The 24,572-nt window shown below is 42.5% G+C and overlaps 1 protein-coding gene across 8 annotated transcripts in view; it reads right to left on the bottom strand.

Moving 5' to 3' along the window:
- tab3 (TGF-beta activated kinase 1 (MAP3K7) binding protein 3) overlaps window positions 1-21,490 on the bottom strand; it is a 132,280-nt gene extending 110,790 nt beyond the window's left edge. For all 8 annotated transcript variants that reach the window (XR_011886341.1, XR_011886340.1, XR_011886339.1 and 5 more), the window contains exon 1: window positions 21,386-21,490. The gene's annotated coding sequence lies outside the window, so the exon portion shown is untranslated. The remainder of the gene's footprint in view (window positions 1-21,385) is intronic.
- Between the last annotated feature and the right edge of the window lie 3,082 nt (window positions 21,491-24,572).

A 24,572-nucleotide genomic window follows, 5' to 3' on the forward strand; every position in this document is an offset into this window, starting at 1 on the left:
TTGACAATGTTGTTAACATATGGTCTGTTGGCATTCAACCATGGGATTGAGTTCAAGAGAGGTGAAGTAACGTTACAGCGATACAAGACCTTGGTCAGACCCCACTAGGAGTTCTAGTCACCTCACTACAGGAAGGATGTGGATACTATAGAGAGAAAGTTCACAGGAGATTTACAAGGATGTTACCTGGATTGGAGAGAGTGCCTTACGACAAGAGGTTGAGTGTACTTGGCCTTTTCTCCTTGGAGCGACGGAGGATGAGAGGTGACCTGATTGAGGTGTATAAGATGATAAGAGGCATTGATCGTGTGGATAGCAGAGGCATTTTCCCAGGGCTTAAATGGCTAACACAAGGGGGCATAGTTTTAAGGTACAGAGGGGATGTCAAGGATAAATGTTTCTTTTTCACACAGAGTGGCTGATACATTAAATGCACTGCCAGTGATGGTAGTGGAGGCAGATACAATAGGATCTTTTAAGATACTCTTGGATAGGTACATGGAGCTTAGAAAAATAGAGGGCTATGCAGCACAGTAATACTAAGCAGTTTCTCAGCTTCTAGAGTAGGTTACAAGATCTGCATAACATCGTGGGCCGAAGGGCCTGTAATGTGCTGTAGATTTCTATGTTCCTCCAAAACACCAGATTTCACGACATATGTCAGTGATAATCAAGTCGTCACTTTTTGTTGTCATTTTGACTATAACTGCTGGTACAGTACACAGTACAAACCAGACAATGTTTTTCAGGACCATGGTGCTACATGAAACAATACAAAAACTACACTGAACTACGTAAAACACAAAAACTGCACTAGACTACAGACCTACCCAGGACTGCATAAAGTGCACAAAACAGTGCAGGCATTACAATAAATAATAAACAAGACAATAGGCACAGTAGCGGGCAGTAGATTGGTGTCAGTCCAGGCTCTGAGTATTGAGGAGTCTGATGGCTTGGGGGAAGAAACTGTTACATAGTCTAGTCGTGAGAGCCTGAATGCTTCGGTGCCTTTTGCCAGATGGCAGGAGGGAGAAGGGTTTGTATGAGGGGGGCATGGGGTCCTTCATAATGCTGTTTGCTTTGCGGATGCAGCATGTGGTGTAAATGTTGTGATGGCGGGAAGAGAGACCCCAATGACCTTCTCAGCTGACCTCACTATCCGCTGCAGGGTCTTGTGATCTGAGATGGTGCAATTTCTGAACCAGGCAGTGATGCAGCTGCTCAGGATGCTCTCAATACAACCTCTGTAGAATGTGGTGAGGATGGGGGGTGGGAGATGGACTTCTCTCAGCCTTTGCAGAAAGTAGAGACGCTGCTGGGCTTTCTTTGCTATGGAGCTGGTGTTGAGGGACCAGGTGAGATTCTCTGCCAGGTGAACACCAAGAAATTTGGTGCTCTTAATGATCTCTACGGAGGAGTCGTCGATGTTCAGCAGAGAGTGGTCGTTCCGTGTCCTCTAGAAGTCAACGACCATCTCTTTTGTTTTGTTCACATTCAGAGACAGGTTGTTGGCTCTGCACCAGTCCGTTAGCCGCTGCACCTCCTCTCTGTATGCTGACTCATCGTTCTTGCTGATGAGACCCACCACGGTCGTGTCATTGGCAAACTTGATGATGTGGTTCGAGCTGTGTGTTACATCACAGTCATGGGTCAGCAGAGTGAACAGCAGTGGACTGAGCACACAGCCCTGGGGGACCCAGTGCTCAGTGTGATGGTGTTGGAGATGCTGCTTCCAATCCGGACTAAGGTCTCCCAGTCAGGAAGTTTAGGATCCAGTTGCAGAAGGTGGTGTTCAGGCCCAGTAGGCTCAACTTTCCAATCAGTTTCTGAGGGATGATTCTGTTGAATGCTGAAGTGAAGTCTATGAACAGCATTCGAACATATGTGTCTTTTTTGTCCAGATGGGTTAGGGCCAGGTGGAGGGTGATGGCAATGGAGTCGTCTGTTGAACGGTTGGGACGGTACACGAACTGCAGGGGGCCCAGTGGGGGGGGGGGGCAGCAGGGTCTTGATGTGCCTCATGATGAGCCTCTCGAAACACTTCCTGATGATGGATGTGAATGCAACGGGATGATAGTCGTTGAGGCAGGACACTGAAGACTTCTTTGGCACGGGGACGATGGTGGCGACCTTGAAGCACGTTGACAGCACTGCTCAGGGAGATGTTGAAGATGTCGAAGATGACAATGAGAATCTCTGCCAGCTGGTCTGCACATCCTCTAAGCACTCTGCCAGGAATATTGTCTGGTCCAGCAGCCTTCTGTGGGTTGACCCTGCACAGGGTTCTCCTCACATCGGCCACAGTAAGACACAGCACCTGGTCATTTGGAGGAGGGGTGGTCTTCCTTGCCGCCACATCATTTTCCACCTCAAAACGAGCGTAGAAGCTGTGGAGTGAGCATCTGGGAGGGAGGTATCACCAGCACAGGCAGGTGATGTTGTCTTGTAGTTGGTGATGTCTTGAATGCCCTTCCACATGCGCCGCATACCGCCGCTGTCCTGGAAGTGGCTGTGGATTCGCTGGGCGTGTGCACACTTTGCCTCTCTGATGGCCCGGGACACTTTAGCCCTCGGTGTTGTTAGGGCTGCCTTGTTGCCTGCTCTGATGGCGGAGTCACAAGTCCTCAGCAGCGCACGCACCTCCGCGGTCATCCATGGCTTCTGGTTAGCGCGTGTAGTGATATTCTTGGCCACAGTGACGTCATCGATGCACTTGCTGATGTAGCTAGTCACTGATGCTGTGTATTCCTCTAAATTGGTAGAGTCGCCATCAGTTGCAGCCTCCCTGAACATGTGCCAGTCAGTGTGCTCAAAGCAGTCTTGAAGAGTAGAGATGGCGCCTGCTGGCCAGGTTTTCACCTGCTTCTGAACTGGTCTGGAGCGCCTGACGAGCGGTCTGTATGCTGGGATTAGCATAACAGAGATGTGGTCTGAGTAACCGAGGTGGGGGCGGGGCTCTGCCCGGTACGCATCCGGAATGTTTGTGTAAACAAGGTCCAAAGCTTTCTCCCCTCTTGTTGCAAAGTCCACATTCTGATGGAATCTGGGGAGCACTGACTTAAGGTTCGCATGCTTAAAGTGTCCGGCAACAATAAACAGTCCATCAGGGTGTGCGTTCTGCAGTTCGCTAATAGCCCCATACAGTTCACAGAGTGCCTCCTTAGCATTAGCGCTGGGGGGAATGCAGACACCGACTAGAAGGACAGTGGTGAATTCCCATGGTAAATAAAATGGTCTGCATCTAACAGTCACAAACTCCACTAGCGATGAGCAGTATCTGGAAACCAGCATAGAGTTCTTGCACCATTCCGCATTGATGTAAACATACAAGCCACCACCGCGAGTCTTACCGGGAGAGCTGCATCCCTGTCTGCTTGAAACAAGACGAGCCCGTCCAGCTGAATGGCGGCCTCCGGGATTCCGTCGGTGAGCCACTCTTCCATGAAAACATATGCACAGCAGACTCCCACCAAGTATTTCGTTGGAGTCGGATGCAGTCCAATTTATTGTCCAGGGAGCGGACACTGGAGAGCAGAACGGACGGGAGAACCGGTCGGCTAGGGTTTGCTTTTTGCCTGGCACGGACTCCTGCCTGCTTGCCTCACTTCTGCTTAAATAAAACCAGATTGTGATTCTGAACAATGCACGGTGCATGGAGAAAATTAGGGATTGAGAGCGTGTATGACTCCTGTGTAATAATGAACTAGAAAACTCTCTCAAAATACTTGGTCAAGTCGGTAAATGAGTGCTGAAGTACATCAGAACACCATGGAAGTGTTACTGGAATTTCATGGAAAAAAGCTGGCTAACAAGAATCTGTAGAACCTGAGCCATGGGTGTCAAAGAGAAGCAAAATGCCACTGACATAACACTACCACCAAAACATTCACGACATAAAGCTTTCAAAGCATCTTTTCTCCCCCATCAAGAAAGTGATTACCATCAGCAAAGACGAAGCACTCAATGTTGAGTACAGAATGAGATGTAACAGTATGACAGAAATGTCATGCTTTGTGATCAGGAGTTTTATTCAATGAAGAAAGAGCCATCTGGATTTCGAACAACACTATCTTCAAAACTTATTCAGCAGCAAACAAGTCAAAGAACCCAAGCAACCAGTGAGATGAACTCTTGTCAAGCCTAATTCCATTATCATGTTTCAAACAACAACCTCTCATACTCTGCACCACCACTTTGATATGTAAAGCTGGAACTGCTTACATATTTAGATACCAACTAGGAGCTGGAGAAGACCACCTGGCCTCGAGCTTGCTCTGGTATCCATCAGATGACAGCCAATCAAACTGCAATCTTGAATCTGTATTCCAACCTTTGAGCAACAACCTCTTGCTTTTCAAAAATCTGCATCAAACAATGTTTCTATGGGCCTTTGAAGAGTTCCAAAAACGCTCAACGCTCTGAAAAAGAATGAACCTCATTTGTATAAATTGGGCAAATCTTCCATTTGAGAAGTGATGCCTATTTCCACAATCTTCCATAACAGAAAACAGGGAAAGGACTAATATGCTTCAACTCAGTACACTGCAGCATACTTCCCACTTCTTTTGAATAGAAATAGCCTGACATCAAGAGTGACTGCAAACCTGATGAGAATTGTTTTAATTGCAGCATTCGTCAGCTCTACTACAGTGCAATCAATCCAACTAATCATAAGTTTTGGAGGACTGTCCTGTAACAGTGCAAATTGCAGCATGTAAAAACTACTTGCAATGTGAGATTTTGCATGAGATAGAATACCCTCTCATTATCATTCCACTGAATCACTTGTACACTAGAATTCAATGCCAGTTGAAGACAAATATGTAAATGAAAGGTTCAAAGCTAAACAAATCCTAGGTTCTGTACAATCCACAAGGGAAAGATACTGCCAATGCTGGAAACCTGGAGCAAAACACAAAAGGCAGGAGGAACTCAACAGGTCAGCAACATCTACAGAGGGAAATCAAAAGTCAATGCTTCAGGTCAAGACTTTTCATCAGGAGCTTTCATAATACTCATCACAAGTAGATGACTTCATATAATTATTTCATAGAATTACTTAAGGGAAAGTTTATGAATTTCAAATGGTCTTTCATTCCAATTCTTCTCCTTCCTCCACCCCAAACACACAGTAAGCATATTTTTTTTGTTCTAGATAGTTTGAAATCAAAACAGAATTACAGTTAATTAAAAAAATGTCACACATATTTCAACATGCAGGTTTAGCAAAATATTACAACTGCATCAACATTTAAAGCAGCAAATAAATAGTTGAAATAAATGTTAAAAGTATCCAGATTCCTGATGGTACTATGTCTCACCTACATCAGTCCACAAGATCATTTAGAGTGCCATAGGACATACTGAATATATAATAGCAGAGAAGAAATTAAACCATCACTTCAGAATACAAGTTGGTCTGGCTGGGTAGATAGGAAAATGGTGCATAAATGCTTAGAGAGAGCATCATTAAACCAAGTTCTGTAAAATTCCTTAAACAATGATGGCTTCACTGTAAATTGTTCATTAATATTACTGGCAAAAAAAATGGAAGAAAATCTCCCAACTATTACTAGTTACTCCATTCACAGAAGTACCTGATATGCAAGAGTTAGGTCAAATAAATCACTGATTTACCCAAGAGGACAAGACAAAAACTTTAATAAAATAGTGGTTAAACAAATTTCTACCATGATGATCCATGAAGATCTACTTTTGCAGTTTTGGATTTGTCTAAATTATATGATATACAAAAAGATTACTTCAATTTTCAGGTTTTCAAGAATACACCCAATATTTGCTAGGTCAACAAATCTGAAGCAATATATTCCAGTATTTTTCCATTTCTTCATACGTTGAATGAAAACAAAGTTACAGTCAAGATAACCACCATCACTGCGGTGAGATTTATTAACATTTTCAGTCTTCCAGCTAATAATGAGCTAAGCTGCAGGCCAGCACTGGAAAGCTGTATCCTAGGAAGAAAACACCAGAGAAAGGATCTCAAGGATATGGTCAAAGACACCTTGAAAAAACAATGTCCTATCTTATGCAACCTCGGGAAATCTCTATCTCACAACTGCCTAAAGTGGCAGTGAGAATCTCAAATCCTGGATACACAGCAACAAGAGCACACCAGAACAAAAGCTAGCCACCCTAGCCAATTAAGCATCTGCTATCCCAGATGATGGATAATATGTGGTCTTTATACTGGCATTATGAACCACTCGAGAACCCTAAAAAAACAGTGGAATATAAGCAAGTTATCTGCGATGCCGAGGAGCTGCCAAAAATTAAACAGACCACAAAATTGCAAGAGGCTTTTATTCTGTACTTCCTCAAATTTGGTTTAACAATCATTTTTTTCTTCTTCTTCTACAATCTTAGCACCTGGAACAAACAAGCGTTTGGCTGTCATTCTATTGCACAAATTTTGTGTGAAGCTCAAACCTTTCTGGCTCAGAGGTAACAAAACAACATATTACTCCAGAATAAAGCTCCAAAAAGTTGGAGTGGGCATCAAAAAACAAAAAGAGTGAAATTAAAGGCTGGTATAGATGTATTTGCTTTTCATTATCCATAGTCATAGAGTCAGAGTCATAGAGAAGTACAGCACAGAAACAAGCCCATCTAGTCCATGCCAAACCATACCTACCACATTAAGGATGAAAGATGAAATCATGAGGGGAAACTTCTTCACTCACAGGGTTTTGAGAGTGTTGAATGAGCTGCCAGCACAAGTGGTGCATGCAAGCTCAATTTCAATGTTTCAGAGAAGTTTAGATAGGTACGTGGATCGTAGGGGTAGGAAGGCTATGGGCCCAGTGGAGTTCGATGGAAGTAGGAAGTTTAAATGATTTTGGCATGGACTGGATGGGCCAAAGGGCCTGTTTCTGTGCTGTACTTCTCTATGACTCTCTGACAAGAGGAATGGCAAATGGTTTCCAAGTTAGATAAGTGTGAGGTGATGCATCTTGGACATCTACACCAACGTAGGAACTATACTGTGAATGGTAGGGCACTGATGAGTGTTGTGGAATAGAGGGACTTGGGAAGACAAGTGAAAAGTCCACCGAAAGCAGTCAGGTACACAAAATGTTGAAGGCAGCATTAGCATGCTGGCCATCAGTCAGGTCAGAGTTCAGGAGTAGGGATATTATATTGCAGTTATATACATCATTGGTGAGATTGTACTATAGAGTATTGTGTAGTTTTGGTCACAATTTTGTAGGAAAGACATTGTGAAGCTGGAAAGGTGCAGAAGAGATTTAAGAGGATGCTGCCTGGACTTGAGGGCCTGAGTTATAGGTCGAAGTTGGCCACAATGCATCTTTCTTCCTTAGAGGTCAGAAGAATGACAGGTGACCTCACAGAAGTTTATAAAATCACGAGAGTGTGGATAAGGTGGGCAGTCCAAGTCTTTTCCCCAAGGTTAGGAAGTCTAAAGCTAGAGACCACAGGTACAACAGGGGTGAGATTTAAAAGAGAACCTAAACGCAACTTCTTAAAACAGAGGGTAGTGAGTGCCCGGAATGAGATGCCAGAGAAAGTGCTCGAGGCAGGAACAAGAGCATCATTTAACAGACATGTGGGTAGGTACATGGAAGAGAAGGGTTTGGAGGTTATGGGCTGAACGTAGGCAATTAAAATGACTAGAGAGAGAATGCTGTGGTCAGCATAGGTTAGTTGGGCCAAAGGGCCTGTTTCCATGCTCGGTGACTCTATGGTGAAACGATGGATACTTAGACTGAAGAACTCAACAGTTTTAAAGGGTCGTATGGCTGGAAGGACTACAGGAATACAACAAGCCAAGCTTATTGAACAACTTGAGAATAAAATGATGATAATTTAATGCCAAGCCTTTGATGGACCAAACTCAGTATATGAAGGCAGGGCTATTCAATAAGCCACTATGTAAAAGGACACTGTTCAAGTCTGAACAAGTGAGTCACCAATCTGAAAATAAGCAAAAGGCTAACTGTACTTGAAGTGAATGCTTGGTCCAGTGGGTTAGATGCTCCATACCCAAGGAAAGCAAAGTGGAAATTGCAGAAGCATCTTTCAAACACGTGGAAATGAGTTAAGTGCCCCAAGACTACAATAAATCTCAGCAACACACACAAAATGCTGGAGCAACTCAGCAAGCCAGGTAGTATCTATGGAAAAAAAAAGGACAGTCGACGTTTCGGGCCGAGACCCTTCGGCAGGTCCTAGCCTGCTGTGTTCCTCCAGCATATTGCATGTGTTGTTTGGATTTCCAGCATCTTGAGATTTTCTCTTGTTTGTGATTGGATAAATCTCAGCAAGCAGTGTAGCCTCACTAATCGGGAGACTCCAGGAAACAGTTTTCAGAAGAATTAGCAGGCATTTGGATAAGTATAAAGAAAGCATGGTTTTGTTCAAGATACACATTTAACTCCTTTTTTTAAAACTACTAAGTAACAGGACAAGGGGGAGGATGTTTAGAAAAGCATCAAATCTAATTTATAAGGTTTGTAAATTTTCAAAAAGGTACCTTATAATTGGATTACAACTGGAGTCCAAACTAAAGGATGTAATAATAGAACACTTTGAGAAGAAAATCAGAACAGTCAGAATGGATAAATGTAAGGGAATGTTGAGTTTTGTTGAGAATGTGTTAAGTAATATAGTTAAGGTGGGGGGGGGGGGCTTGGATTAGATGTGTTTTCAGAAACTTCTAAGACTTTAATCAAACTTTAGATTAGGTGACAGGATGGAGCACCCAGCTTTAAGGATGTTGGACTCACATGGATTGAGAATAAGTTGTTCAGTAGAAAGTGAATACAGTGGATTCCTGTTGATTGGTACATTTTGGGATCAGTCCATTTTGGTCCAATTAAGCAGCTGCTCCAATTAGCCAAAGTTTCATGAAAATAATTTAAAGGTATATAAAAAAAAGTCAAAGTTTAAATGAGTAACAAATTATGTAGTTAAATGAAATATAGGTCAAATTAGAACACTACTAATACTACCATACCACTATCAAACTGTATTAGGTCCTCAATGTTATCAATGGGAGAATTCATCCAGTGTCCTCTGCCGTGTTCTTTTGATTGACTATTAATAAACAAAATCACGACAGACACCCAGTGAAAATAGTGGACTGCCTTCATACAATGCTTTCGAAGATAGCATCCTCCATATCTTCACTTTCACTGTAATAATTCAAGATGATTGGCAATACCTTCCAATTATTTGTAGTTCTGAACTTGAAGTAGTGAAATCACTTCATTCAAACTCTCAGGTGTTTCTGGCATCTCCAAGCCTTGAAACTCTGAATTGTCTTACTGCTTACTTCTTGCTAACTATCAGTGACAAAAATCTCTGCTTTTTGAACAGAAACACAAGCAACTGGCACTATTCAAAAATTGTTCTCTAAGCACGGTGTAGCGTCTAAAGGCCACCAAGTGCACATGTCTGACGCTAGTTAGAAACTTCGGAAGCAGTCTGCTGTCCTAATTGAGAGGCATAGTGTTCAAATAAAGAAAAGGAATCCTGGCTATTTTCTCGACTAGTTTTTGTTCTTTAAGATTTGTCCCAAATAAGCAGCTGCCCCAATTAACTGATGGCCTAATTAAGTGGAAGCCTCTGTAATCAGAATAAATTGATCTTTCACCAGTAGGTAGGTTGTGATTCACAGGGTACAGCAGGGATCAGGACTGGGGCTGCAGCTAGTCACAATTTATATGGTTTGGCTACAGGGAACAAATGCCAGATTTTATATGCTTGCCAAGGATTCAGAACTAAAAAGAATTGTGAATATAGAAGATAAAAAGATAGTGACAAACCAAATCAGCAACATGGCAAACAAAACAATGTGCAAAAATAAGGTTAGCCACTAATACACAACTGATGAGAACTCAGGTATATCGTTCAAAGGAACCTGCATCGCCTGGTATACAAATTCATTGAAAATCAACATATGGTGCAGGAAATCATTAAGAGGATGAATGACGTGTTGGCATTTTTTACAAGAGGATTTACATACAACAATAAAAATGTTGTGCAATTATATAGGGCCTTGGTAAGACGACAACCGAATCATGAATCAACAGGTTTGACCTCCTTTCTTAATGTAAGAAGTGTATTGCCATGAAAGGAAAGTAACAATGATTCATTTAAAAAATGATGAACATGCTGTTCAAGGAGAAATTTAGGCATTTGTCCTCTATAGTTCCATTTGCTCATTGAAAAGAGTTTACATGAGTGAGAAAGGGCTTGAAGTTGGAAGTAGTCTTGCAATATTGTTTTTAAGGCAGAGGTTGATAGGCTCATGATAAAGTGGCAGAACAACCTGGAATGATAAAGTGGCCAATTCCTGTTCCCAATTTATACATTTATATTTCCGATGCAGTACATACCAACTGAAATAAAATTAACATGTGATACTAAAGTACAGAAAAGTATCATCTTTGGTAGACAGTAGATCAAGGCCTCAGCTACCTGTGGGCTTCCCCCAGCACATTTTAAGGTTGTGCTGGTTGTTAATACAAACATATTTCACTGCATGTTCTGATGCACATGTAATAGATAAATGAACCAGAAATCTGAATGTCAGATTTTTTTTTGAAAAGCGAAGAGGTCTATTGAAACAATCTGTTGAAGGCAGTGAGTCAATCAGCAATGGGGGGGGGGGGGGCGGCAAATAAAGGAGAAGCTGATATTTCAGGTTGAAACCTGCATCAGAAATTCTATTGCTTTTTTGCCCAATATTTATACTTCAACCAAAAGCACTAAAAAGAACACAAACTGGAAATTCCTCACTGGGGAAATTATACTAAATACAGACTACATTGACTACAGCTCTGCATTCAATATCATCATCCCCTCAAAACTAATCAATAAGCTCCAAGACCAAGGTGTCAATACCTCCTTGTACAACTGGATTCTTGATTTCCTCTCTTGCAGACCTCAGTCAACTCAGATTGGCAACACCCACTCCACAATCTCCATCAGCACAAGTACACAACAAAGCTGTATGCTTAGCCCCTGCTCTACTCGCTTTATACTGTGAGGCTAAATGCAGATTCTATGCCATATTTAAGTTTGTTGATGATGCCACTGTGGTTGGCCCAATCAAAAGGTGGCAATGAATCAGCATATAGTAAGGAAATTGAAAGTCTGGCTGAATGATGCAACAACCTCTCACTCAATGTCTGCAAAACCAAACAGCTAAGTATTAACAAAAGGAGGAGGAAACTGGAGGCTCATAAGCCAATCCCCTCAAGGGGAATCAGAGGTGAAGAGGGTTAGTAACTTTAAATTCCTTGGTGTTATCATTTCAGAGGATCTGTCTTGGGCCCAGCGTATAAGTGCCATTAAAAAAAAAGGCATGGCAGCACCTCTACTTCCTTAGAAGTTTGCAAAGATTCGGCATGTCATCTAAAACTTTGACAAACCTCAATAGATGTATGGTGAGAGGTATAATAGAACCATAGAACACTACAGCACAAAAAACAGGCCATTCGCCCCTTCTAGTCTGTGCCCAAACATAATGACTGATTGCATCACAGCCTGGTATGGGTACGGAAATGCCAATACCCTTTAACAGACAGTCCTACAAGAAGTAGAGGATACCACCCAGTCCATCACAAGTAAAGCCCTCCCCACCATTGAGCAGAGAGAAAGCAGGAGAATGGGGTTGAGAGATAATAATCAGCCATGATAAAATGGCAGAGTAGAATTGATAGGCCTAGAGGCCTAATTCTGCTCCTCTGTCTTCTCGTCTTATCTACAAGGAGTCCTGTCGCAGGAAAGAAGCATCAAGAACCCCCAACATCCAGGCCATGCTCTCTTCTCACTGCTGCCATCAGGAAAGTGGTACAGGAGCCTTAGGTTCCACACCACTAGGTTCAGGAACAGTTATTACTCCTCCACTATCAGGCTCTTGAAGCATAGGGGATAAATTCACTCAACTTAATTCACCCCAACACTAAACTGGTTCCATAACCTATGGACTCGCTTTCAAGACCTCTACAACTCATGCTCTCCATATATAATGCTATTTATTATTATTTTGTTTTATTTTACTCTTTTATATGATGCCACATGTATGTTGATAATAAGTTTACATTGAACATTTCAGAACAAAATTGGATCAAGACTTTTCTCTTTGCAAAATTTTTCTACAGTAGCTATAGCAATATTTCAGTGCATACCAGGGCTCCAAATTAAGACAGTAATTATTAATCAAGCTAGGACACCATTATCTCACTTTTTGACATTTAAGAAATCGATGATTAAGAACATTATTTGCATGAAAAACTAATCATATATAGCAAGGGAAGTTGCAGTCTTGCCATTTCTATAAATGCAGGCAAAATTTTCACCCTCATAGCAAAGAAACAGCAAAGCACGTGAAGTTAGATAGCTCCAAGATGCAATATAATGAAAACAGAAATTCCAGAACCACTCAGCAAATTAAAACAGATCCACTTCACTTCTCAGGCAGGAGTTAGTATGTTTCATCACCAACCTCTCAAACCACTTCATCACAATGGATGCAAGGGCGACTGGACAACAGTTATTGAGGGCAGGTTACTACGTTCTTCTTAGGCATTGATATAATTGAAGCCTGCTTGAAGCATTTGGGTACTTCAGACTGAGAGGTTAAAGATACTGGTGTATGCTTCAGTCAATTGATCAGCACAGGTCTTTAGTACTCAGCCAGGTACTCCATATGGACCAGATGCTTTCCGTGGGTTCACCCTTCTGAAGAATGCTCTCATGTGAGCTCAGAGATTGAAATCACAGGGTCATCAGGGGCTGTGGGAGTTTGTGAAGGTTCCTCTATGTTTTGATGGTTAAGGCGAGCATAGAATACATTGAGTTCATCTAGGACTAAAGTCTTGTTGTCACCTATGTTGCCTGATTTCACTTTGTAAGAAGTGACAGCATTTAAGCCGTGCCACATCCATCGAGCATCCTTCAGTGATTCAAGTGTGGTCCAGAACTGACTCTGCATGTGAGATGGTTTTCTGGAAATCATACCAAGACCTCTTGTATCTTACTTGGTCATCAGACCTGAATGCCACTGATCTAGCCCTCACCAGATTGCAGATCTCATGGTTCATCCAGAGCTTCTGGTTGGGGAAGACTCTGAATGATTTTGTACGGACACACGCATCCACAACTGCTTTAATTAAGTCCGTAACGACCATGATGTATTCATTCAGATTCCCTGATGAATGCATGAACACGACCCAGTCCACCGACATGATGCAATCCCGTAGCAGCTCCTCTGCCTCCCATGACCAGCTCAAGGTGCCTTGCTTTTTAACCTCTGCCTGTATGCAGGTAGCAGAGGCCAGCCAAGTGATCAGATTTCATGTAATGTGGTCTAGGCATGGAACGGTAGACATCCCTGATTGCGGTACACCAGTGGTTGAGTGTGTTGGATTCTCTGGTGCTGCAAGTTATATCCTGACGATAATTGGGCAGCGATTTCTTCAAACAAGCCGGATAGAAGTTCCTGATTGATTTGAAATGCATTGGGGTGGGCTGTTTCTTGCTTCGTGATGGCAGCATTCAATATCTCGAGTGCCCAATTAACCTCAGCTTTTGGCAGTATGTAAACTGTGGTCAAGATCACACAAGAGAACTCTCTTGGTAAGAAGGGTCGGCATTAGATCATTAGATGCTCCAAGACAGAGGAACAAGAGTACAACAGAGCCGCCATGTCCGAGCACCACAAAGACTTATCATAAAACACACACCCCCACCTTTCGCCTTTTCTTAATCAGTAGTTCAGTCCATCCTATGTATTGAGAAACCTCTGGGTCTTACTGACATAGCCAGCATGTCCAGAGTGAGCCATATCTCTATGAAACAACATACTATAATCTTTCATTTCCCACCGATACAGCAATTTTGCTAATAGGTCCACAATCTTGTTCTCCAGCAACTATACATTTGTTAATAAGATGCCGAGTAGAGGAGCTTCCATTGCTTAGCATTTCAGTCTGGCTTGGAGCCCTCCCTTCCTCTAGCCATGGCAAACTATCTTAGTCGGTTTAAAGGTGCCAACTCCAATAACACTAGAAAATAGCCTCAAAATAATCAGAGTGAAGGATCCTACACTCTTGTGATTCCAAACCCCGTGCCACTGTCGCTGATAAAATGTGAAATATCCATGTGGTTTCTAAAACAATGATTTCTCCTCAAAGAATTACTAGATCCTACCACATACTACCAGATCCTTGTCCTGATCACAATCCTCCCAGATCCCAGTACATTTACGCAGAATAAATGAGGCTTTTTTTTTTGAAGCCTGAAGTGCAACTGTACAGACATCTCTACAGTTCATTTGAACAGTCAGGCAATTTCTCTATGGAATGCACAAGTCCACTGTGATATTGCCTTATCCTTATCTGTACATGCACTTTCCGAAGATCTCCAAACAAGTTAAAGTGGGAGTTCTAGATAAATAATTGTTCCCAATTTTCCCACCTGCTGCTCATACGAATAAAAACGGCTTATATTATCTTAGGAGAGATAACCAGCTAACCCCCAATAAAACTTGCAAACTCTGGTAAGACTTTGACTCCAGGCCTAGGAATGCATTAACCAGTCACTGATTTATGCAAGATTGCCTGTTCCTTAAAGTAACGCAACGAAGAGTAGATTATAATTATAACAACAATGGTTCCTTTAAATACATCCTTGAGTTTCAACCGTCAGTATCTATAAACTGTACTTTGTAGCCTAGTGCCATCAGTAACACATTTGTGAAAGATTCACCAGAACAGAACTTATTCAAATCCCTCAAGGAAAAGAACTCAAAACTGTCCTTAAAAAAAAGTTTCAAAATATTTGCATTGGTTTCTAATACTGAACGCAAAAACAAATCTAAACCACTCATTTAGGCTGACAAAATGTATTATGCTGAACAGAATAAGTACACGAGGGTTAAAGCAGAGAATGTGCAAAACCCGACATTGCCATCTCTCAAATAGTTCTTATAGACACAAGTGTACCCATTTTAAAACAATCTTTTCTCATAGCTTTTAACATGTTTACTGCAGCTGTCTTTTTTTTAAAAAAAGCATTAAGGTTTCACCATGAGAAAAAGATGTCTAGTGATATCTCTTGTGCCACCAAGTGGTAGGGGTCCAGAGTTCAACTTCCACAGTTTCCTCATTTTGGCTACTATTCCAAGTATACAAAGGAGAGAGATTTGGGGTGTAGACAGTGGGTAGGAGATGGTAAGAAAAATTGTCGCCTGCTCATTCAAGACACCTTATCACACAAGAAGATTTTTGCCAGAGAAAATTCTGAAAAGCAAGAAAAGTGAAATGGGAGGCTCAACTCGACAGGTAAGTAATCAGTAAATAATGGCTTGTACCATGTGTTGAATCACAAAACCAAGCAAAGATGACTTAATCACTTTCATTATACACATCTGAGGGTATTGATGTTTATTGTGCGTGTTCTGGTGTCCCTTATGCTGCAACGGACCTGGAGGAACAATAATTTCATTCTCCTTTGCACTTGTGCACTGAAAATGACAGTAAACAATCTTGAAACTCTTCCAGAGCATCTGGAAAGGTTACCGTTGCGGAAGCAAAATTTCTCACCATTCCCAAACGGTACTTTACAGCATTTTATTTATGACATAGCTGAGCTAACGTTTTAAGCATCAATTTGCCCTCAACTAGTGTAGCACAGGAAAGCAATGGCAAACATTTCTAACAGTAAACAGCAGCTTAAAAGTAACACCTGCAAGAGAAAGGGCATAAACATGAAATTCTGTAGATGCTCGGAAATGCATAGCAGCAAACACAAAATGCAGAAGGAGCTCAGCAGGTCAGGCAGCATCCATGGAAAGGAATAAACAGTCAACATTTTGGCCTATTACCCTTCAACAGGGCTGGCAATCAATTCTGGGGACCCAGGTCTGTATAAGATAACCAGGTATGTCTTGCAGAGGGCTATTTCAAAGGCTAAGGAACAATTCTGAGTGAGGTTGGAAGTGACATCGGGTGCACAGCAACTCTGGCAGGGTTCGCAGGCCATTACTTCCTGCAAGGCAAAACCCAACATCATGAATGCGTCACTCTCAGATAAGCTCAATGCCTTTTAGGCTCACTTTGAGAGGAAGAATAAAATTACAGCTATGAGGACCTCTGCGCAGCATCCAGTGACCCGGTGACCTCCGTTTCGGAGGCTGTCATCAGGCTATCTTTCAAGAGGGTGAATCCCGCAAAGGCAACAGCCCCAAAAGAATACCTGGTAAGGCTCTGAAAACCTGCCAACCAACTAGCGGGGGTGTTCAAAGACATTTTCAATCTCTCAATGCTATAGTCAGAAGTTCCCACCTGCTTCAAAAGAGCAACAATCATACCAATGCCCAAGAAGAGCAGGGTGAGCTGCCTGAATGACTATCGTCCAGTAGCAGTCAGATCTATGGTGATGAAGTGCTTTGAGAGGTTGGCAGTGGCTAGAATAAATTCGCATCCCAGCAATGACAAGCAAATTGTACTGGGTCCATCGCCATAATATGCCTACAGCAGACACAATCTCATTGGCTCTCCACACGGCCTTGGATCACCTGCACAATACAAATACTTATGTCAGGATGCTGTTTATTGACTACAGCTCAGCATTTCCTAACACCATCATTCCTACAGCTCTGATTGAAAAGCTCCAGAACCTGGTCTCTGTACTTCCCTCTGCAACTGGATCCTCAATTTCTTAACCAGAAGATCACAGTCTGTGTGGATTGGTCATTAACATCTCCATCTCACGACCAACATTGATGTATCTCAGGCAGAATGATAGCTGGATGCGGAGGCTCAAGGGGTGGCATAAAAAGACAACGGAAACTCTATCCCTGTTATGCTGGTGAGATGATGAGGTAAAGGCAGATGTCCAGGAAATGGAGTAAATGCGAGGAAGGAAACCCCATTCTTTGAAGGACATCTCAGACATTGTGGAATGCAAAACCTCAGAGCAGCTACTACAAGGACAACCATAAAAAAACTAAGCAGATACTGTACATACATTACCTGTTCTCAAACTTCAGTTACCAACAATCTACTGGAACAACAGCCATCAGCAGGCATGCAAAATCCAGATGCATTGTGATGAAAACTGTACATTTTATACAGCAACACATTGATCCAGAATATTCCAGTTCACAAAGAAGCCAAGATCTCATAAAATCAATAGCTAGGAATAATATTTAAAAAGACAAGTCAAATACTTGACTACTGGTTCAGAAATCTAACTGTTACTTCCTTCTAATGAAACAGAGCAGCAGCTGAGTGACAACTAGAACTCCCATGGTGACAGCAGTACCGTGGGAGTTCTAAATAAAGAGATGCGACACCCATTTCAGCCACTCTCAAGATAAGGTGCATACCTTCTGGAATGGCTAGAATTGAAGGAAATAACTAAGATAGAAACAGATTTAAAAAGAAGTAGAAATGCTAAAAATAAGACTTTCAGCTTTGTGAAATAAGCAAACAAGTGGTATTAATCGGTTGCCTATTCCAAAGAGCTGGCTGGTCAGTTGCTCAATAGCCTGACTGTTTGTTGTATGATTCGATATCGTTCAATATTGATGCCAAACAAAGCAAAATATTTTGCTAAATGGAAAATAAGCAAAATCCTTACAAATAAAGGCCTGCCTCTCAATCTGAGCCTCGTTCCATTCTCAAAAGACTCATAAAATTGATGACATTCTCAGGAAGCAATCATTCCATCAAGACATTTTGGATGAGTTAGCTTTCGAGCTATGTTCCTCATGTACCTGAATTTAATAGCATTTCACATTTCCAATCAGTTAATGATTTTACACTCCAAAAGAATCAACACTATCTTCAATACTTAGTTGGTACGATCCCAAGTGTGACTACTTCAATATAAGCTTTACAACTTGCAAGTAAAAACTGTAGTACACAATTTTGTTTTATATTTATTATTTATTTAGAGCTAAAGCATGGAATAGCCCCTTCCTGCCCAAAGAATTGAGCTGCCCAACAACCCACCTATTTAACTCAAGCCGAATCACAGGACAATTTACAGTGACCAATTAACCAACTAATTATAACATGCACTCCTCTGTGCATAGGTGAAGAAGTTTTATATAAACTTCAAATTAACAGTTGTCTTCTGAAGATTCCTGTGCAGATTTTGTGCAATATTTGCATTCACCCTTAGTAGAAGCAAAGTTTAATGCCCATCAGTCTTCTACAGTGTATCCGTGGAAAGCATCTGGCCTGGACCGTGCCCTTAGATCCCATGTAGCTCAATGGCTAGGGGTAATTACAAACACTTTTAACCTCTCCCTGCTTCAACCTGAGGTTTCCACCTACTTTAAGACCACCGCCTTCCCAGTATCTAAGAAAAGCAAGGTAACTTGCCTTAATGACTGCCACCCAGTAGCTTAGATATCCACCATCATGAAGTGCTTCAAGAGTTAGCACACAGTAACTCAGACAAGTGCAATTTGCCTTCCACTAAAACAGGTCTACAACAGACACCATCATCCTGGCTTTACACTCATCAATGGATCATCTGGACTGGAAAGCCACCAACAATAGATGATTGACTGAAGCTCCACCTTCAATACTACAACTCCAAGTAAACTCATCACCAAACTCAGACCTGGGAGTCAACAGTTCCCTCTGTATTCACACTACTTTGACTTCACACTACTGTCAGTAAGGATAGGCAGCAACACCTCCACCAAGATCATTTTCAAAATTGGTGCTCCACGAGACTGAATCCTCAGCTTACTTTTCTACTCCTTGTATAATCATGATTGTATGGCCAGATTCTGCTCTAACCTACAAGTTTGCAGATGATAGCACCATATTGGGCCATATCTCAAATAAACAACGCATCAAAGTTCAAGGAGGAGACAGAGAATTTAATAACATGGTGTCATGACAACCTCCTTTTCTCCAGCGTCAGCAACATAGAGAGCTGGTTAATGACTTCAGGCAGGGAAGTGGTACACACACTCCTGTCAACATCAAAGGAGTTGAGGTTGAGAGAGCTGAAAGCTTCCAAGTTCCTACAAGTGAACATCACCAATAGCTTGTACTGGTGGACACTTAAACATAGACATCACAGCCAAGAAAACTCACCAGTGCCAATGCTTCTTCAGGATGCTTAAGAAATCTGGCATGTCAATTCACCATAGAAAGCATCGTATCTGGATGCATCACAAATTGATATAGCAACTGTTCTGCCCAAGATGCAAGAAACTGCAGAGAGTTGTAGACAGAGCTCGTATCACAAAAACCAGCCTCCCATCCATGGACTCTGTCTACACTTCTCACTGCCTGGGTAAAGCAGCAAGCAAAATACAAATACCCTATCCCAAACATTCCCTTTACTCCCCTCTCTCACTGGGCTTAAAATACCCAAGCCTGAAAGCACAAACCACCAGACTCAAGGTCATCTTCTACCTGCTGTTATAAGACTATTGAATGGTTGTATCGTGTGATAAAATGGACTCTTGACCTTACAACCTTGCGACTTATTGTGTACTCCACAGCATTTTGTCCGGAGCATTACGCTTGATTCTGTCATGTTTTACCTTGTACTAGCACAATGGGCTGTGTAATGAACAGAATGAAAAACAACACATCTGACAATAACAAACCAATTCCATTTCGAGTTGTCAAATATGCTACATGAAGCAAATCTAGCTACTTAATTTCTTAGTACAGAATTAGGCTCCAAGTAAGTTTCAACTTAAAGATGGAAAGATGAAAACTATTAAAATGAGATAGGAGGAATCAAAATGTTTGACGCTGCAATGAACAGGTGAAATTCTTTCTCAAGCTGTCCTTGAAGCCATCGTTACTAATTACAAGATCTGTTCTTTTTGTTCCATTGTAACCAGTTACAAATTTTACTCCTAAAAGTCAGTGAGACCAAAATCTTACTGCACCAGCATCAATACAAACCAACTACAGTACCATAAATGACAGGAAAGTGGAGTAATTCATTCTCAACTTCACTGAAAATGAACAACCATGGCCAGAACATGAAAGGTACATAATACTTCACTGCAAAGCACTATACCATAAAAGTATTAATCAGCAGCAAGAATAACTGGAAAGTTATCTTGTGGGTCCAAGAGCATCTGAAAGCATAACTATACTGAGGCAATTTATTTTGGCAATCACTACTTCAAAATAGAACAACTTCACAAGATTGAACTACTGTTATATTGAGCAATGAAGAACATGCTGCAAAAATATTTTAGCAAATTCACCAAACTGTACACACTGCAGCGATTAGAAACTTTATCAACAACTGTCCTGAGCTTTTAACATTTTCTGGGTTTGCCAACTAGCTTTCCTATCATGATGGGCCTGACAGCTTAATTTTCCAGTGTCGCATATTTACACCAATAAAAATTGACACAAACATCAAATATGTACTTAAACCTTAATGTAGTCAATTAAACATCAGGACTGCAACTTATACCAGAACGCTAGCTGAAGCAGGCAACTTAGTAATGTTTATTTCATGGTTTTCATTTTGACTGAGCCTCTTTTCAAAATTAATCAATTCATAAGCAAACGTCACCAAACATCCACACAATAAGATTTACAAAAAAAAATCACAATCTAACCGAGGTTTATAGATCTGAACCAATCTGAAAAGCATATCAGCAGATATGGGCATGAAGTGTGGTAATGAAGAAAAGGGATGGAATTCAGGAGGTGGGAGGAGGAATGGGGATTAACCAGAGTGTAAAGGAAAGCGAGAAAGGGGAATCAGCCAGGAGGGCAAGGAAGGGGAAGAGAAAAGGAATCAGCAGGGTAACAAAGCGGGGGCTGAAAGGAGAATCAGATTATCCAGGGAAAGGAGCGGAGAGTGAGGAGGTGCAGACAGGAGTGGGGAGGGGTAGCAGATGGGAGGAAGGGGTTTGAGGGTGAGGGGAGGTAAGGAGGGCTACAGGGGCAAAGAGAGGTAAGGGGGTGGGGGTAAGAGGGTGGGGTGAGGGGGATGTTGGGAAGGGTGGGGGTGAGGGGATGCTGGCAGGGTGGGGGTGAGGGGCATGTTGGGAAGGGTGGGGGTGAGGGGCATGTTGGGATGGGTGGGGGTGAGGGGGATGTTGGCAGGGTGGGGGTGAGGGGGGTGTTGGCAGGGTGGGGGTGAGGGGGGTGTTGGCAGGGTGGAGGTGAGGGGGATGTTGGCAGGGTGGGGGTGAGGGGGATGTTGGCAGGGTGGGGGTGAGGGGGGTGTTGGCAGGGTGGGGGTGAGGGGGGTGTTAGCAGGGTGGGAGTGAGGGGGATGTTGGGATGGGGGGTGTTAGCAGGGTGGGAGTGAGGGGGATGTTGGGATGGGTGGTGGAGACATCCTGCCTCTCCCTCCCTCCTTATCCCCTACTTACCGCCTTTCATTCCATCCGGGCTCTCATCCTCCGCCGGCGCCGTCCGCGGGCCACCCTCAGTCAGCTCGGTCCCTCCCTCCCACGGCCCAGCTCGGCTACCCAAAAGCCTACCCTTCCCCCTCCCACCCTCCGCCCCTCCTCCCTCTCTCTGCCCCTCAACTTATTAAAAGGCCGAGCCAAAATACAACATGGCGGCCACCGAGGCCAGGTCTCGCGAGACCTCCTTCTCGCAGGGCCCGAAAGGCAACTTCGTTTTCACCGTGTGCTCAGTACTGCCATCCTAAGTTCGGCCATGGTAATGCGCAGGTCCGGCACCAGAACTTAATTACTGCACTTGCTTTTTATTAAAACTTTGCGGCAGAGTAATGGGATCTGTCAAAAAGCATCTGAAGTCATCTGAAACAGCAATCATGCAGTTTATTTCCTTTTTATTTTGAACTGCTGTTGAAATTAAAATCCACTCAGATCAATTGATATGCATAATTTAATTATAGTAAATGCATCATATAAATTAATTACAGTACTGTAATCACAAAAGAAACTCAAGGCATGATTCCCAAAATATTTTATTTAGCTTTAAAATAGAATTTGCAATCCTGATAAAGTGCAAATAAATTATGAGAAAATATAGATATGAAAAGATCTTAGAATATAATTTCAGAATGTGATATGCAATCAAGTTTATGATTGTGTGAAAATTAATGTTGTAGTCTCACTGGCTTTCCATTATCCCATTAAAATGTAACAAAACCCAGTTCCACTTGGTTTCCATAACTTTGTTTTAAAAATGAAGTTGCATTTTAAAATTTTTCAAGGGGAAATCTGTTTGGTTTTCACCTGGTCCTCACCAATGTTGCTGGACCATAAAATGCAAGAGTGGCAGAGTGGTGACATTGCAAACTGTGAGACCTTACAACACAATATCCTTGTCAAACTGAAATTCACAGCAAATTATTCCCCTTTTCTCAGCATGATTTAAATTCACTGAAGTTACAACAAGGAAACAAATGGCTTGGATCAAACTATCCATGACAGGGTTTGCTTTCGAAGCTCGCCCTCATCCCAAACACTGAACCTGCACCTCTACAGAATTTTGTTCGGGGATTTAGTCAATCTAATGTCAATGTGAAAGCCCAATCAAAATCTCTGAAAAGTATCTCAAAGCAACACACACCAAAATGCTGGAGGAGCTCAGCAGGTCAGACAGCATTAATGGAAAAGAGTAAACAGTCAACGTTTCAGGCCAACACCTGTTTTCACAACTGAGAAGGAATGTGGACTGTGCCAGGTTGAAAAGGTGGGGTGGCGAAAGAGGCTAGCTGGAAGGAGATAGGTGAAGCCAGGTGGGTAGGAAAGGTCAAGGGCTGGAGAAGAAAGACTCTGATAGAAGAGGAGAGTGGACAATAGGAGAAAGGGAAGTAGGAGGGGACAGGGAGGGAAGTAATTTGCAGATAAGAAGTGAAAGGTCAGAGTGGGGAATTGGGGGGGGGGGTTGAATTTGTTCACTGAGAGCCAAAGTCGATACTCGTGCCATCAGGTTGGAGGCTACCCAGAGGGAACATAAGCTGTTGCTCTTGTGTTCTCATCTTACCACAAGAGGAGGGCATGGATCAACACATCGAAACAGGAATGGGAATTGGAAATAAAATGTTTGGCCAACAGGAATTCCCACCTGTGGCGGGTGGTGTGGAGGTGTTCGATGAAGCGGTGCCCCAATTTACGACGGGTCTTACCAGTGTAGAGGAGTCCACATCGGGAGCACTGGACACAAGAGACAACCCCAGCTGATTTACAGGTAAAGTGTTGCTTCACCTGGAGAGACTGTTTGGGGCTCCGAATGGAGGGAGGAGGTATGTGGGTAAGTGTACCTCTTAGGCTGCTCGCAAATATTTAGAGTATTTCTAGAATCACTACTTTTCCATTAAAGGGACAGAACAGACCATCAACATCCCACTGAACCTGGGGGATTATCATACATGTTGCTGGATCCCTTCATCTGCTGTCAATTTGCGTGGGAAGACCCGACCCTCACTCCAAACTTAAGCAGTTATTTGAAGGATTCCTCAGTACAAGCTCCCTAATCAAATTGAATTGACTTTATTGCTTACATCTTTGAAACCTTTGAAACATGCTTCACATACATGAGGAGTAAAAATCTTTAAGTTACATTTCCATCTAAATGTGCAATGTGCAATTTACAGTAATTTATAATACATATTATGTACAACAATATAACAAAGAAACACAGTTGTGTCAGCATGAGTTAAGCAGTCTGATGGCCTGGTGGAAGGAACTGTCCCGGATCCTGTTGGTCCTGGCTTTTATGCTGCGGTACCATTTCCCGGATAGTAGCAGCTGCAACAGTTTGTGGTTGAGGTGACTTGGGTCCCCAATGATCCATCGGGCCCTTTTTACACACCTGTCTCTGTAAATGTCCTGAATAATGGGAAGTTCACATCTACAGATGCACTGGGCTGTCCACACCACTCTCTGCAGAGTCCTGCAATTAAGGGAGGTACAGTTACCATACCAGGCAGTGATGCAGCCAGTCACGATGCTCTCAATTGTGCCCCTGAAGAAAATTCTTAGGATCTGGGGGCCCATACCAAACTTCTTCAACCATTTGAGGTGAAAGGGGCACTGTTGTGCTTTTTTCACCACACAGCCAGTATGTACAGATCATGCAAGGAACTTAAAGCTACTCACCCTCTCAACCCCAGATCTATTGATGTCAATAGGGGTTAGCCTGTCTCCATTCCTCCTTTAATAAACAACCAGCTCCTTTGCTTTTGCGACATTGAGGGAGAGGTTGTTTTCTTGACACCAATGTGTCAGGGTGATGACTTCTTCTCTGTAGGCTGCCTCGTTATTATCTGAGATTAGGCCAATCAGGCAGCAAATTTAATAAGCAGATTGGAGCTGTGGGTGGCGACACAGTCATGGGTGTACAGAGAGTAAAGGAGGGTGCTTAGTACACAGTCCTGAGAGGCACCTGAGTTGAGGGTCGGAGGGGCAGAGGTGAGGAAGCCCACTCACCACCTGCCAGCAATCTGACAGAAAGTCCAGGATCCAGCTACCACAAATCATTGAAAATTCAATTGTGACAAGTTATATCAAGACAGCTCATTAATTTTAAAGATGTTTATTTAATTCTCTTCTAGGTTTTGTCTGCATCACCAGAAAAGTC

The sequence above is a fragment of the Mobula birostris genome, chromosome 6 (assembly GCF_030028105.1).
Source record: "Mobula birostris isolate sMobBir1 chromosome 6, sMobBir1.hap1, whole genome shotgun sequence".
NCBI lineage: Eukaryota > Metazoa > Chordata > Chondrichthyes > Myliobatiformes > Myliobatidae > Mobula > Mobula birostris.